The sequence below is a fragment of the Schistocerca nitens genome, chromosome 6 (genome assembly GCF_023898315.1).
Source record: "Schistocerca nitens isolate TAMUIC-IGC-003100 chromosome 6, iqSchNite1.1, whole genome shotgun sequence".
NCBI classification, from domain to species: domain Eukaryota; kingdom Metazoa; phylum Arthropoda; class Insecta; order Orthoptera; family Acrididae; genus Schistocerca; species Schistocerca nitens.
In genome coordinates, this window is record NC_064619.1 from 277,179,532 (window position 1) to 277,197,159 (window position 17,628).

Consider the following 17,628-nt stretch of genomic DNA (forward strand, 5'->3'; position numbering starts at 1 on the left):
TTTGCCTTTCTACCGTGTACAGTACGTGCAACCACAAACTACTCCAGGGAGATGGGGCAGCAAATGATGCAGCGCCACGTCCGACTTTAATCCTGGCGTCGACCGAGTACAGCTGTTGGTGTATGTGCGGCGTATCAGCTACGGTCGCTCTCTAGAGCGCGCGCGTATCTCTCTCTCTCTCTCTCTCTCTCTCTCTCTCTCTCTCTCGCTCGCTCCGGCAGCTCGCCAGCCTCTCCGCGGGCTGCGCGCTGAGGCGAGAACTCGCGGAACCAGACCTTGATGTCACAGTGTAATTGCAGCCGGCACAGGCTTTACGTAACGCGGGAGCAACGACTGGTGCGGCGGTTCGTTCGCTCGCCGGCTAGCTCGGTCCGTCGGTCGGTCGCGGCGCACCGTGCGGGCCCTTCTGTAATTACGGGCTCGCGCCAGCGGACCAGCCGCCCGCAGGGCTCGGAGCCCGCCCTTGACGCGCAGTGCCGTGCCCTGCCCGCCAGGCTGGGCTGCGGGTGCCACAGATAACCTGCCCTACCCGCAGTCACGTAATCCCGCACTGCCCACCACACTGCGCCGCGCCTCGCGGTGCTTGCTTTGCCGTCGGGGCCGGCAGAACACAAGCTTCTATTATTATTAGCACTCCGTCTTCAGGCCACGAGTGGCCTACCGGGACCATCCGACCGCCGCGTCATCCTCAGTGGAGGATGCGGATAGGAGGGGCGTGGGGTCAGCACATCGCTCTCCCGCTCGTTATGATGGTGTTCTTGACCGAAGCCGCTACTAATCGGTCGAGTAGCTCCTCAATTGGCATCATCACGACGCTGAGTGCACCCCGAAAAATGGCAACAGCGCATGGCGGCCTGGATGGTCACCCATCCAAGTGCCGACCACGCCCGACTGCGCTTAACTTCGGTAATCTCACGGGAACCGACGTATCCACTGCGGCAGGGCTGTTGCCAGAACACAGCTCCTGGAGTATTTTGATTTTTTCAAAGAATTTTCAAAAATGGCTCTGAGCACTATGGGACTCAACATGTTAGGTCATAAGTCCCCTAGAACTTAGAACTACTTAAACCTAACTAACCTAAGGACATCACACACAGCCATGCCCGAGGCAGGATTCGAACCTGCGACCGTAGCAGTCCCGCGGTTCCGGACTGCAGCGCCAGAACCGCACGGCCACCGTGGCCGGCAAAGAATTTTCACTTCATAACTTTATAATCTTCTTAAAAACATTGTACACAGCCAGGAAGTTATGTTTCCAAAAAGGTTTTGGGTAGAAGAAAGAATTTTACAAGCCCAGAAACTTCGCAGGAGAATATAATTGCGTAGGCTTCCGCGGCCAGAGTCAGTCGACATAAAAGTTTTCTGGGTTTGGTACCGCGTCATAACGTAAAAACTACTGCTGCTATAGAAAAACCAACGTTTCGGCCAGAAGATGGCCGCTGCAATCGTGGCCGAAACGTTGTTTTTTCTATAGTAGCAGTAGTTTTTACATTATGACGCGGTACCAAACTCAGAAAACTTTTATGTCGACATTCACAGGAGAAGTTCGGATATCAAGTATTTTTGCGTGAATGTTCTTGGTAAGATCAATAAAACGAAAATTATATAAAATAGCTTGTCAAGAGCACTGATCGCATTACGTAAAGTTTCGCGTTCGAGTCCCATTCCAGCACAGTTTTAATATCGTGGAAATTCAATTTTCTATTTTGTTTTTGATGGCGTTCGATGTCGACCTAAAACGTCTTTCTCGGTCTGATTTTAAACGAGAATAGATACAGAGCAGTCTCAAATTGCTGTCATGCAGTATTCAGATCAAGAATATTTGCTGGCAAAGATACCAAAAAGTGAGGTTCAAATGGCTCTGAGCACTATGGGACTTAACTGCTGTGGTCATCAGTCCCCTAGAACTTAGAACTACTTAAACCTAACTATCCTAAGCACATCACAGACATCCATGCCCGAAGCAGGATTCGAACCTGGGACCGCAGCGGTCGCGCGGTTCCAAACTGTAGGGCCTAGAACCGCTCGGCCACTCCGGCCGGCCGAAAACGTGAAGATTAATCTCTACAGTAGCGACAAAGTACGGCTGTTGTCCATCGATGGAAAATTTTCTATACAGCAAGGCGAATAATAAAGATCAGTTAAAACGGTAGCATAGATCAATCTAGCAGCTTTAGACTATTTAGAAACCTGAGCAAAGTTTGACATTTAACCTCTACCGATCGTATTCCTGTTTAAAAATATGGACTTCAGCTGTCGTTTTATTGGCGACATATCTTTTCGACAGCACAAATTTGAGATGGTGAGATGTTAGCACTAAATTCACAGCAGACAGCTCCTGTAAACGTTCGTACAAGGCGGGGTGAATTCGCCTGAATGAGCACGCGAAATAAAATTAAAAACACTTCGCTAAAACACGAGAACATCAAAATTTGCATGAAATGTTTACACGCTTTCTATCGAAGGGGACCGGAAAATGGCTGGAGGGTAGGGTAGCGCTGTCTCTCTCTATACAACCCCCCCCCCCCCCCCCCGTAATGCGCTTTCATTCAGAGGGCGCTCAGCAGAGCTTCATCTGGTAATAAAAGGAGACAGCGTTTTATTTTCATTAGCCGTGCTTGTTTATCAAAAGCCTCGGTGTGCGCTTCTCCCCCTCTCTCTCTCTCTGTCCTAGGCCAAATCCTGTGTGATCCGCTACAGGCCGGAGCGCGGCTTACATTAAACCCCTCTGGCTACTGTGCGCCAGACCAGCGCGGCGCGGGCCACAGAAGTCGTGGTGGGCAAATGTCCGCGTGTGGAAAGGGCGTGGTGCGGGGTGGGGCCATAAGCTCAGAGTGCCGCCACCAACATCAAATGAAGCCGAGTAATTCATCTCATCCCTGCCAGAGGGCAGCAAACGCTGTAGTATCGAATACACGCTGCATGTGTGTTTCGCAAATCAAAACGAGAGGTTTCTGCATTGCTGTATTCTGTAGCTTCAGGAAGACAGAGAAAATCTGCAGATAATACGTCCAAATCCCAGGCACGATAATGCACAGGAAAATTACGCGAACAAAATAATACGTTCTGGTGCATTTGAACGCGACTGGAAACTATCAGCAGAACTAAGATAGAAACTTCAGAGCACTAGAAGACTGAAAAATTTCCGTGCCGAACATAACCTTTTCCGCTGCCCTTCCGTTGTACCGATGCCTCTGTAAGCTCCACGAGGGAGCACCACGGGGTACTTTTTTTTGTGCCCGTGTAACTGTCCATCGCATGAGTACGTGCCATGACGTGTACAGGCCGCAAATGCGACCTCCACCACAGACATCTTTCACTGACTAGGTTACTTTAATCGAAGTACAACATTATATAAAGTGTGCACACACAGGTATTTATTAAGTCCCAATGTGCTACACGTGCTTTCGATGGTTGTGAAGCTGTGCTGGCCTTACTGGTAAACACGAGTTCAGTGGTTTATTTCATGAACGATACAGATCTGAGAGGAGTTCCACAGGGAAAATTTAACGAATGCACATGAACGACGGCTACTATGAGGAAGGAAGATTTAATTCTTTTAACATGTCAACTAATATGCAATATATAAGGTATTTGTTACTCCAAGCTTTAAACGCCGTTCGTCTCCATGGCTCAAAATCGCTCTGAACAGGTAAATATATCGTTCAGCAGAAATATGAAATAGCGCTGAAATGTACATAGCTGTACTAAAGATAGATAGTTTCTTCAGTAACTTGGTAACAATAATGCAACGAACGAAATTAAAGTAAAATAAGGACGTAATCTAATGAAGCTCGCAGGATAAAAAATTAGTCACCCGGTTTTGCGCACACATACGAATCGTTAAGGCTTCACAGACGGCGCAGCGTTCGAGTCACGTGCTCAAACGCTCAAGGCAGTAGCTATCTGTGAGGCATGTGTGTTTCAAGCGGACATTGTACGTAAACACTGGTAACTCTGAGATGTGATGGAGTGGCAAAATGCAACAATCGTATTTGGCTATGCCCACGGCCGTACGATTTGAGAAGCTGCTGGATTTTCTGTTGTTTCGCGGCAGACTGTTGAACGTGCTTACAAACGAGCGGTTTAACAGATGTGGCCACGTAACACGGCGTCAGAATTGCGGTCGGAAAAAAAAATCCTGACAAACAGGGACACGAGACGCGTTTCACTGCTTGTAAATCACAATCGCTTCCAGACCCGGCCGATATTGCTGCAGACTGTGAATGTCGGTCTATCCCAACGTGTCAGCAGGAGAAGACTGCGACAGAAATTGCTTGCCAAGTTCATCGAGCTGGAAGAATGTGTGACTATTTCTCTGAACACTTCCTCGCCCTACTAAGACTTGCAGCAAAATCACCCGTGGGACGTGTTGGATGTCACTTGCTGACACCCTATACAGGACTGTTTATGAACGAGTGTTAGCGTTGCTATTTCTCGAAGGGCTCTAGTTTTTCTTCAGCTTACGACTGCGTGTTTATTCAAGTAACACTCTATTTACTAACTGTATGTTTCTGCACACAAACTTTTTCAACTAAATTACACATGGTTTTCGGCTTCTTTTCTTTTTTCATCCCCTGAGGACAGTAAGGACACAGTAATATGTTAAATCTAGAAGGGCACGCCTCGCCAGCTGAAGCAAAACTCTAATTTACATGAAAATGCCGCTGGTAAACCTTTCAGCGTACGAGGTCGTGGTCCATGTAACTCTTCTGTTCCTAATGTTTCGTCCGGAACTGCCCTGAACATCTCCACGCGCGTTGCTCCTCCTGTGAGTTTTGTGGTATCGATAGTAACGATGCCACATAGTTTCAAAGGTTGGCACTATCAAGAGAGACAGACGACAGCGCCGTCTAGCCGGTGCTGTCGAGGTCTACGAGCTCCGAGACTGCTTCAGCCCATTTCATCACGTGTAGCCAGCGAGGACACTTCGCTTCAGCTTTGCACCTCATTCCAAGTTATGTATTCTTATTGCTTGAGTAAAGGGGATATAAATTCATACAGCAGTACCGACGTGTTTTACCTTTTCCTGATCCAACCCAAGCGCCGCCTTCCAGGCGGGATACAAAAAGTTTGCCGAAGATGTCCATCGCAGTTCTGGACGAAACGTTGGAAACACATGAGTTTCATGGAGGACGACCTTATATCCAGAAAAGTTTGCCAGTAGCAATATCACCCGTCGTGAAAGCCTTCGTTCTATCACTAGAAAATTACTTTTAATTGAGTAGGAACCAGTTGTGTACGAAAAAAAAACAACAAATTTGGCAAATGGAGCGTTTAATTTCAATAAACACCTTCACTACTGAAGATGTCGAAATATAGCACGGTGGAAACGTAGCAAGCGAGTTGGACCGAGGCAGGAGCAGCAAATGGACGCTGACAGACCTTTTAAACGAGTCTATTACAGTAAAGCGACAAGGAGGGGGGGAATACACGTGTGCTGTTAGCGGCAGGGCGTCGCCCGCGATTGGGCCGTACCTCGCGACCGCCGAGTCGTGCCACCAATAAACACGATTAGCGGCCGTGTGCCGCGGCAAGGTCAACCACCTCGCCTGTCAACAGCGTTCCCGGCTCTGGCGCAGCAAGCTAGCTGCCTGCTCGTGTCCTGCCCCAAATAAACACCGCAGCCGCTTCACACAGTGACTGAATAATCCACCATTGTTCAGAGACATAAAATACCCAAGTCGTAGCTCCCCGAAAGGCAATTTCTTTAAGTGCGAGCAATAAACTTGGAGACGTGACAAAGTTGAAGGATGTGTGTTTTTTATTGCCCCATTGACGACACAAAAGACAAAGCGGAGCAAAAATTAATTTGGCTTATCGGTCGGAGCAGTAAATGATCCTGTCCTCTTCAAAGGACTCTCCCAGGCATTAGTTTGAATGCAAGAGGAAAATCATGTGACGGATGACCAGACGGGGGATTCCAACCCCTGTGCGCCGGCCGGAGTGGCCGAGCGGTTCTAGGCGCTACAGTCCGGAGCCGCGAGACCGCTACGGTCGCAAGTTCGAATCCTGCTTCGGGCATGGATGTGTGTGATGTTCTTAGGTTAGTTAGGTTTAAATAGTTCAAAGTTCTAGGGGACTGATGACCTCAGACGTTAAGTCCCAAAGTGCTCAGAGCCATTTGAACCAACCCCTGTGCGCCCGCATGCGGGTCGCTTGTCTCGACCATTTCGTCACCTGACGTGAAAGAGGCAATCCGTGATCCCTGAGGTGATATGAAGGTAATTCAGAAATACCTGAGTTGATGTGAAAGTAATTAAGGAGTTACAGGTTCGAATCCCATGGTGATGAATATGGTTTGGCTACGTACTCACATAGGACCGTCACTGGGGGTAACTTAGTTATGGTTTTCCAAATACTAAAGCTCAATGCAAGAGCTGCTCATACAGTTCGAGGAGGACAGTGTTTAACTCCCGTCGGCAACGAGGTCACTAGAGACGGAGCACAAGCTTCGATTTGGGAAGAATGGGGAAGGAAATCGAACGTATCCTTTCAGAGGAACAACCCAGCGTTTGCGTGAAACGATTTAGGAAAATTGCGGAAAAAATAAATCAAGGCGGCCGGACGCGGGTTTGAACTGTCGTCCTCCCGGTTTCGAGGCTAATGTGTTAACCACTGCGCCACCACGCTGGGTCATGCAGCTGGGTTCACGAAGCAGTTATCAGCACATCAACTATCATAATGAAATCAGAACATCTGGTATTAGCTCGATGTGTTTCTAATATGCCAACTATGCCGTTAGACAGTCCGCCAAACTTTATTTTGTATTTTCTTACAACTGTCCAGTTATATTTATGCTTCCGATATTTTTTTAACTTTCTACGATCACTGCATATGATGGTAGCATGTACTGGGCGCTGCATTTACACGTGCAAGGTACGTATAAATGCGAAACCATTCATGCACATATTCGTATTATCGCGTACTTTACTCTCTGTACACAGTTTAAAAGCCTCCATCGATAATGTAGGTAAAAACTATTACACGATAGGCAGGCACATGGAGAGGCGCTGTCTTGTTTTTTAGGACAACCGAAGTTTTCGTGTATACGCACAGGATTGGTTGAAGCTCAACCATTTCAGCATAATCCACGCATCGAGTTTCTTTGACACCTCCCATCCGTGACAAGCATCCAACAGATTTTTCGTACGTCCTATAAAAAATAAAGCAACTATTACAATAGCCGGCCGAAGTGGCCGTGCGGTTAAAGGCGCTGCAGTCTGGAACCGCAAGACCGCTACGGTCGCAGGTTCGAATCCTGCCTCGGGCATGGATGTTTGTGATGTCCTTAGGTTAGTTAGGTTTAACTAGTTCTAAGTTCTAGGGGACTAATAACCTCAGCAGTTGAGTCCCATAGTGCTCAGAGCCATTTGAACTATTACAATTATAAGCAGGTCATAATGAATGTCAGCGTACAAGATACTAAGATATTAGGATGGGCGAAGTATTCAAAATAGCACAAATCAGGAAGAAATTTCCGATTGTTCGGTGGTTGAGCTAACCCTTCCAAATCAATCTTGGATACCTGACATTTTCAGAAGCATAAACTAACCGCCTGTTTTCAAAATTTCGCACCCGTTCAACGAGAGATGTACTAACTCTACAATGGCAGTACTAAAGGATAAACAGTGCATGATATATCGTAATTGGGGGGGGGGGGGGAGAAGAGTGTTCCCGCCGATGAAGGAAACAACCCTCTATTCCCCGCAATTTTTTTTCCTTCTTAGTTTTCAAACGCTGTCGAGAGCTCTGAAAGTGCACTGTTATGTATCTGCTTATCACCTCGTAATCTAAACGATCAACGGACAGAATTAGCTTAACACGTCCTGTATCTACCTCGATGGGCGATTTATCGTTGTCGATTCTTTATCTAATCACATCAGATCATTGCACTTAAGACTCTCTCCAGAAATTTCACTTCCAATCGCTGATAGGACTTCGTATCTTACATGAAACTGCTTCATTATGCGTGACTCTACAAACGTGTGTGCTTTTAAAACAAATTTATTATTGTATAACTTCTGCGTACATTACCTTGTACGTGGGGTGTGCTGAAAAGTAGTGCCTCCTAATTTTTACGTGAAAACCGGAAGCTTCTCAAATAAAACAAAAGTTACTGATACGCGCTATCTTTATTCTTCGTGTCTATATATTTATTTCTCAATATAGTCATTCTTGGGATGAACGCATTTCTCCCAACGAGCGACCAGTTTGTGGATAGCATCACTGCGGAATGTTTGACTTTGTTAACGAAGTCACAACCTCACCTCTGCTAAAGGCGCTTCATCACTATCAAAGTGAAGTCCTCGAAGGTGTTCTTTAAGTTTTGGAAACAGATGAAAATCGGATGAGGCCAAGTCGAGACTGTATGGCGGATGATGGACGACACTGAACCTAAGATATTTGTTGCAGATATCGCAACACTTCTGTGTGGTAGGGCATTGTCATGCTGAGGTACCGTAAGTTTTGACGAACTCTCCTAAATCTAAACTAGATGACAGCACTGTTTCTCAAGCACCAACATAGGTACTTTACAAGCTACAATTTGGAGCGTTCTAGCATCAGAGGGCTGCAAATTCGAAGACATGAAGAATAGAGATGCAGGATGTTGAAAACCTTTGTGTAATTTAGAAAGCTTTAAGACTTTTCAAATAAACAATTCGAAGGCACTACTTTTCAATAAGCCCTCGCCTAAACGTAAGTCAAAATTTGGCCGCATATCAGTAATACCTAACACAAAACTAGAAGTTTGAATTAAACACTGATGGAGAGAAATAATTAATTTCTGGTATACGGCGACACAGATGTACAATAACCAACAGTATTTTCTCAGATGGAATCGCAATAGCTCGCTTCGGTGAAGATAAAAAAAAAAAAACCTAACTTCGCTATCAGGCCCATCGCGGGCCTAGACTAACCGAGACTGATATCCCACCCGTTCTCGGCTTGGGAGTCGCTACTTCTCATTCATGTAGCTCCTTCGTTGGTCTGACTACGCAGCGAGTAGCTCCTTCCGAACCTCCCATCACAGATCCTTTGCAGTACCGGGATGTGTATGCTCCGCATGGCAGTCAAGACGAGTTAATGACTCGACTGAGGAGGCATGGCTGGTGGGAGGAACCGTTCATGGTCAGCATTATTTATAGAGGGAACTGATAAAATAGTGACGAGTACTGAGGTTTCTATGTAAGCCCTTACAAATGTTTGAAGTAGTACACCATTTTCTTCCGATGTCTAGGTCCAGATAATCTATTCTAGGTACCGGTCTGATTATATTCTAGCAACAATTGATACACATCGTCGAGGTGATATCTGAGGTTTGGCAAAGTGACTCTAGTCTTTTAAGTTTCTTTGCTTCACGACTAGTTCCATGTCTTGCTACCTTACATCATGCAGCCGTTGATGATGCAGTCAACTCGATCGTATATTCACAGGGAAAGAACGATGATTAGCTCATGAGTCACGTGTCGCGCTCGCTAACGCCATCACAGCTCGAGGCAAACATTCCAGACTTTTAGCTTGGGGAAGAGGTGTTGCCGCATCATCTGCAGTCTTTGATCTCTGCGTTCAGCCAATTACGCCACGTCGGCAGCACCATTTAGACGGAATTCCTGGTGATATATTTTCGCCCCCGTCTGCAGGTTGACACAAGTTGAAAGCTGTACATTTAGTACCACCCTGATTTCGTAACTTTCTGAGGAAAGGGTCCACAGCTTGTATAAGAAGTTTGAGCGCTGTCTTATTTGATTGTGGCTGTGTACACAGGATTATGAACCACTGCAGTTTCGGGATTATTCCTTTTTCGGTCAGTCAATCGATTTTTGTGTCTGCACGGTGTAACTGAAGTTTCTTAGTTGTGATTTTCTTCATGATCTTAGTCGTATGGCATTGCCAGCCTATAAACTGAAGTGCGCACAAGTGATTACCCACAATCTCTACCGAACTACGTCACAAGGAGCAACTACAGACTGTTCCACAAAATTTTAATTGCCCTTGCGCTGCACGCATTTTAAACTTGAGTCTCCTCAGGACTTAGATACGCCCGGGAATGCACTTATTGTGGTTAACAATATACGGAATACAGAAATTAATAACTCAAAAGACCCGCATTTACAGAACCTACGTGACATCACCTGCCAGGAAACTGATTCTGTGTCATCTCATACCGCGAGTCAGGCGTTCTTCAGGGAACGGCTACTTTCCTCCGCCACAAGCACTGCTGAACAATTCAGCTAGATCAATGTGTACGGAAATCGGCAGTTGAGAAGGATCATTCCAGCATTTTCGTAAGGAACATGGCGTCCAGTGTGTCTGTGTTTATCTCGCGCTGTGGAAACGGTGCGCCACAAATGGTTCAAATGGCTCTGAGCACTATCGGACTTAACATCTATGGTCGTCAGTCCCCTAGAATTTAGAACTACTTAAACTTAACTAACCTAAGGACATCACACAACACCCAGTCATCACGAGGCAGAGAAAATCCCTGACCCCGCCGGGAATCGAACCCGGGAACCCGGGCGTGGGAAGCGAGAACGCTACCGCCCGACCACGAGCTGCGGACGGTGCGTTACAAACATCCTCTACAAGGCTGTCAAGCTCTCTCTGTGTTCCCCCTACGTCATGTTTGAGTTGAAGCTCAAGCTTCTGTTACATTCACAATCTTGATCGTCAAGAGCGCCGTTACTACATAACAGAAGGTTAACGAAATGTACAGTAGAGTGTTACACACTACGATGGATAGTGTTCATTCGGGGCGATTGACGAGGATTTGAACCCAGGTCCTCATGAAAGTGAGTCCAATGCCGTAAACGATCCGCCCCTTTCACGCAGTATGTTGGAAGGCCGTTGTTTCCGCGTGAACGCACGAATGCTCAGAACACACACACACACACACACACACACACACACACACATACGGGCGCGCGCGCAGTGCGTGCTGGCAGCCTCCGGACCAGCGCGCTAATTAAAACTCCGCCTACCTGTGGCGACGGCAGCAGCTGTGAGCGAGAGTGAGAGTCTGCGTGGAGGAAGAGGAGGTGGGAGGAGGAAGAGGAGGCAGTGGCACGTGCAGCCACTCCACGTGTTGCCGAGGCACACGTGCTGCCGCAGGGATATGGCGCTGCCCGCGCCTGGCCGGGCTTTTCTTTTAATACCTCGGCGCGGCAGCACCTGTTGGCCGCATTTGATGGCCACGCCGCGGCCGTTCCGACTACACAGTTACGCAGTGTTTCTCACGTTACCAGGGAGTCTCCTCAGGCTGCGAGCGACAGCAACGTACGTACTCTTTAAGCAGCCAGTACGCGCTCCTTTCTATCCGTTCCTTTGTCAAACAAGCCCGAACACGTTTGTCAATGTAACTTCATTTTTGAAGCAGATGCTGTTCGGGTGCATATAAAGTGTCGGCGGCTCCTCTGCTGTATGCTGCTGCTGGAAATTCGTTTCCGTTGGCCGTAGCCAATGAGACTGGCTGAATCTAATGACTTGTTTCGGCGGAGATACGAATTGCACACCTTTGTTTTCGACATGGATAGCGCGATAATGGCAACTGAAATGGCTATTACTACAGATAGTGAACTTCGTTATTGGTTTTCATCTGTACTTGCTGTTTCTCGGCATACGACAGAATTTTTTGGGATATTTTTTCGTACTCATAGTTTGGCTGTGAGTAGGCAAAGCCAACAAATGTGAGATTAAGGTGCTTTAATAGCGGACTGATCTGTAGCGTAAACCAATGAGAAACTTTGTGGGGTATTTTCGTAATGTCCCGATTTCCGAGGTTTTGGCTACACAGGGACTTAAGGGAACAGTATAAAATTTGTAGGATATCCTGTTTTATATGACAACATTCTGCGCAACGTACTCCGTTATGCAGCCCGCATCTCATACCCCACATCATGACGACGTTCACCGAACACAGTTTTCTCACTGCATCCGCCATCTTCTTTAGTCATGTGACTCACGATTCGTCGCTTCACTTCCCCGTCATTCACCGCGCAAATAGATCGCTCCTTGTACTGCCTTGTACGCTGCATTCGGCCAGTCAGAATAGGCCTAAGGCCTAATCCATGAGGGTTGTTTATTAATTATTATCTTTATCAACCATTTGGTTCTGAGCACCCATGAAGTTATTCTGAAACAAGGAATACAGTTCGTATGACATTCCACAAATCTCGTTAACATACAAACTTTGCCTGTAGCTGTGTTTGTACTCTCAACTACAAAATTAAGCGCCAAGGTAATATAAAAATGATCACAATTATGCGCGATTAAAAACGTGAGCTGTGAAAGGAATTTTCTGATATTTCCGTGTGTATTGTGTAATATCACATAGTTCAATCAACATATGGAAGAAGCCATGACAGAAGTGAAAGGACGGATCAAGTGTGGGATTAAAATTGAAGGTGAAAATATATCACTGATAAGACCCGCTGATGGCACTGCTAATCTAAGTGAAAATGAAGAAGAATTACAGGATCTACTAAATGGAATGAACAGTCTATTGAGTACAGGATATGTTAGGACAGGGTAAGTCGAAGAAAGGTGAAAGGAGTGATAAATAGCAGAAATGGGAACAGCGAGAAACTTAACAGTAATATTGGGGATCACGAACTAGACGAAGTTACGGATTTCCGCTATCTCGGCTGCAAAAAAACCATGGTGGACGTATGACGTAGCAAGGAGGACATGGACGAAACAGCAGTGGTAGAAAGGGTATTCCTGGCCAAGAGATGTCTACTAGCGTCAAACATAGGCCTTACTCTGAGGAAGCAATTTCTGACAACTTACGTCTGACGCACAGCATTGTATTTGGTAGCGAATCACGACTCTGGGAAAACCAGAACGGAATATGGCAGAATCAGCGAGGAAAGGAATATATGGAAAACACTGACAAGAATAACGGACAGGATGATAGTACACCTGTTAAGATATCACGGATTAGCTTCCACGGTACTAGAGGGACCTACAGAGGGTAAAAACTGTAGAGGAAGACTAAGAGACAAACACATTCAGCAAATAACTGATGACGTAGCTTGCAAGTGCGACTCTGACATGAAAAGGTTGGCACAGGAGAAGAATTCATAGCAAGCCTTATCAAACCAGTCAAATAGGGTGCTACCTATGTGTTGTACAGTAATGGCACTTGTAATGATCAAGACTGTGAATTTAATAGAAGTTCGAGGTTTAACTCAAGCATGACGCAGGTTTTAATACCGTGAATATATCCTGTAGAGGATGTTTCTGGCGCGCGGTTTCCACAGCGCAAGAAAAACACAGGGACACTGGATGCCATGTTCCACACTCGCTGCCCACGTTCGTTACGGCCTACCTCCGCTCGCAAACGGCCATGGCGCGGCGCGTCAGCCACCAGATACAGATCTCGGTCCGTAATGGCGCCGCCTTCGACACTAAGGCGGCAGCAGCCTAGGCGCAATTTCCCGCTGACCTTGCCGAATTAGCACTCATTAAGCACAGGTGTGTTCCGGCAGCTGTAAATAAGAGCCGGAATTATATAACAATTTAAGGACGCGCCAGCGTCGAGAGCGGCGGCTGGTAACGACGACGTCACGTCGGTGGTTACAAATAAATAGCGGCAGCTGCCGCGCAGTACGTTTGGTGACTTGCGACTAATCGTAACTGGCACTGCTCCCCGACCGTTGCGAGCATCTAGTAGCTGGTGGCGGGGCCTCAACCGGCGGGAGAGATATTCGACACCCGGTCGCCGCTCCACCAGATAACCTTGGAAGCCTTTCCAGGCGTTGGTACTGCGGTATGGCCTTCGCGTAGCGGTACACCGATCGGGAGTGGGAAATATCAAATGTTAGCCGCACCGAGGCGCTATATCCCCAGCGAAAAACGGCCGCGCCATCCCGGGTAGACGTACCCTGAGCGTCCGGGTGGTCTGCTGGGGCCACGCAGATAGCGGCTGCTCTTATCTAGGAATAGCGCCCGCGCTTATCTAGGAATAGACCAAATGTGTTTGGCTTCTGGCGCCGGACCAAGCCGCCGTCGCCGCCCACGCCGTCTCTTCGGCTGCGGCGCACGCGCTGACGGCAGCTCCTTCGACCAGCAGGCAGGCAATAACTGCGTTCCCAAAGCCATATGTCATTCGGCCGCGCCGACGACACGTAACTGGCTGCAAGTCTTACCTGTATCAAGACACATGTCACTGATACGTTTAAGAACATAACTCACTTGTCAATTAGCTAATCATTCTACAGAGCAGGCGGAGTATTTAAGGCACTAGACTCCGCATTCCGTCCGGTCAACCAGTTTTGAATTTTCCGAGCTTCCCCAAAACTGAATAAAACGGACGCAGAGGTCGTTCTTTTAAGAGGACAAGGCCCACTTCTGCGGACAAAGCACAGTCCGTCAGAATTTTTATTTTTGTTTCGTCCGAATGACACCATCTTCTGATCTAAATATTTCAGAGAGATCAGTAGCAATGACTGACAATTAGACGGCACACGCCGCCAAAACTGACTCCCAAAACCGAAAATTCCAATACGAGGGATCTCGACTGCGCTTTGAACATAAAATTATAAAACCAAATGGTTCAAATGGCTCTGAGCACTATGGGACTTAACATCTGAGGTCGTCAGTCCCCTAGAACTACTTAAACCTAACTAATCTAAGGACATCACACACATCCATGCCCGAGGCAGGATTCGAACCTAGCATCAGCGCTGTGAGAGGTATTATTTCGCTACTGATTTTTTTGCATTGTAATTTTTAACTACTACAGAATCTCCAAACATCTAAGAAGAGTTCCGGGTGGTTGGTTCTGTCTCGTTGATTTTATTTATGGTTAAGCAGCAATAATTTTAACCTTTTCCCCTCATTATTAGATCTGTTATTGACTACTATTTTAGCTTATACGTAACTACTACTGTTTTAATTCACCAGAAAGCTTACTATTCCAAGAAAAATATTTATTCCGGGTCCACACATCGTAATCACATGTTCTGACCCCAATGCTCTCAAAGATCGTACGTCACTAAGTAGCAGGTTCCTTACATAACAATGTTCTTACACACCTATTAACAGTCTTCTTCCGAACCCGTCTGTTTGCTGCAATGATTATGCAACAAAAACGTATCTCCAACGTTCCTGCAGAGCCTTTTAGTGAGGAGGCACTATTACGCAACTTCTAAGTAATGTGAATAATATATTACGTGTGAGACAGATAAGAAAACACAACGCCTATGCCACAATTTAGATACCGCAACAGTGCTCCGATAATGCTGTTACGTATTGGCACTGCCATACAGCGCAAAAAAATGAAAAATATTTTACTGAGCGGCAGAATCTGAGACAAGGCAAAGGATACATATCACACAAAAAGAAATCCAAACATATTTCCTTTGAGTCCGTGTTACTGGGTAAAGTAAGGCAACTTGCGAGTACATGTACGGCGTGTGTGTGTGTGTGTCAAAAAGGTGACACTGTGCAAGGCACTCGAACCAAGTCTAGCACGATGTGGGTTGAGCGTTTTTGATTTATGCATGCATCTGATTTTCTGCACTGCTACAAATTTATTACTTGCAGTCATTACACACTTAAAAAAACTAGCCAAGTTTAACTCCAGCACTTTGTATCCCAGCATAGTAATGTAATTTTACAACTGTCACGAAAGAAATTTTTCTTTCTTTCGATAACATCTACGAGCTATATAAAAATGAGTTATTTATGTCTTTAGGAGAGAGAGAGCCGCAAGACATCATATTCATGCGCATGTCTTAGACAGAATAACATTGGTGACTACGTCGGTATCGCAGCTTTCTCGTTACTATTACGAATAACAAAACGAACCTGATTCCGTAACCGTCGCACAGTTACAGCGAGAAGCGTGAAAGGTTAGCCTTTCGCAAGCGCCCAGGAAACCCTTCACCGTGAACTTATGCGGTGAATCACGGGATGGAATCGCGCGTTACCATTACCAGTAGAATATTTCGTGAGGATGTCAAAAATAAAGGAAGGGAGACCTTCAGTTTAGGCCACAGGTCGCATACTGCCATGGAGGCCCCAATACCTGTAAGGTAATGGCCCTGCCACTGCCCACACAACATTCGGTATAGATGGTCCACGAACGGTTTTTTGTAATTACGCGACTGATGTCTCAAAAACCCTACGATCGAATGAGGATTGGGCTCAAGAATTCGGATTTGTGGGTTGATGCTTGCCCATTGAATCAGTTAAGCTGATGGACAATATTGTTAACAACCCACAAATAATCACAATATTCTGAGAGAGATTGCTAGAGGAATAACTCATAAGCAATAGAAAACATTTGCGTAATGGTTCAAATGGCTCTGAGCACTATGGGACTCAACGTCTGAGGTCATCAGTCCCCTAGAACTTAGAACTACTTAAACCTAACTAATCTAAGGAAATCACACACATCCATGCCCGAGGCAGGATTCGAACCTGCGGTAGAAGTACGTATTTATGCTAGAAATGCTTATGTTGAACCCCAGTAAAAAATTTGATATGGTGTGATGTAAAAATAAATAACATAAGGGGAAATAGACTGCGGGGTATTTTTTTATTTCGGATAAAAGGGTTGTCAGATTGTAGTGGCTTCAGAATTGAAATTTTACACCCTACCTTACACCATGGACTAATGCCAATACAAAACAAATCACCAATTATAAAAGGCTCGAGCACCACCCTTCGGAACAGTCGCGACATGGGTGACCCTGTGGCAGGATATCAGGATATGCTGGTGTGTGTGTGTGTGGGGGGGGGGGGGCTGATAAATGTTGCGTCCCGGCGGTAATGTTATGACAGTGGATGAGCTGGCGGGCAGAACGGCCGGTTCGCCACCGGGTGCGCTATCGGCCAGAGCCGTGTCTATTCTGGGGACCCACGGGCAGAGTGCGGCCAAGGCGCTGTGCTTAAAGAACACGCGCGCGCAACGGACCGTCAGCTTTAACTCCGGAGGCGAAGCGGCGCAGCCAACCGCGCGCCGAAAACATCGGAAACTGTTGAGCGCGCCGCGCGGGGAATAGCAAACACCCCCGCAATATCCCGCTACACGCAGATCGGCACGCAACTTATTCTTCGCCGTAAACGTCTTACTCGGAAAGGCGGCTGTGTGTCACGCGGAGGATCGGAAAAAGGAGACGGGTGAGGGCGGAAGGGGAGAGGGGGGGGGGGGGAAGGAAAAGCAAGCAAAGGGCGTGGCGACTGTGTGGGAGGAAAAAGACAGGGGGGCGTCGGAAGTTGTGAGTTTCCTTTGGCGCCTGCCTGTATGCAGTGAGGGTGGGGCGCTCATGAAATGCAATGCGGGTTCGCGAGATTGGTTGGAACGGCAGCCCTAAGGTCTGCTGGTACAACACGCTGCTTTTTCTTCGCCCTTCCAACGGCCGGCAGGTAGCACGCCAAAGGTTCTTTCGTCTGAGAAGCAGCCCTTGGAACTTCCTCAAGAGAGACGCTGGTGGAGCGTTCTTTATTTCAAACCCCCAGACACATCAAACGTCACCCACGTCGCACGAACGTGTCTCCACTAAGACAATCTCTTTGTTATGCCCTAGCACTGCTGGGGATAGGCACAGGCAAACCCCACGACGCGTGGTACTGGCAAATTACCTTGTAACACACGATGAGAAACTTTCAGAATCAAAT

At 46.9% G+C, this 17,628-nt stretch overlaps 1 protein-coding gene across 1 annotated transcript in view; it reads right to left on the minus strand.

Moving 5' to 3' along the window:
• The window catches only part of LOC126262321 (transcription factor Sox-11-A-like), a 72,355-nt gene that overhangs the window by 30,506 nt on the left and 24,221 nt on the right, over positions 1 to 17,628 (minus strand). The gene's annotated exons all lie outside the window — the stretch shown is intronic.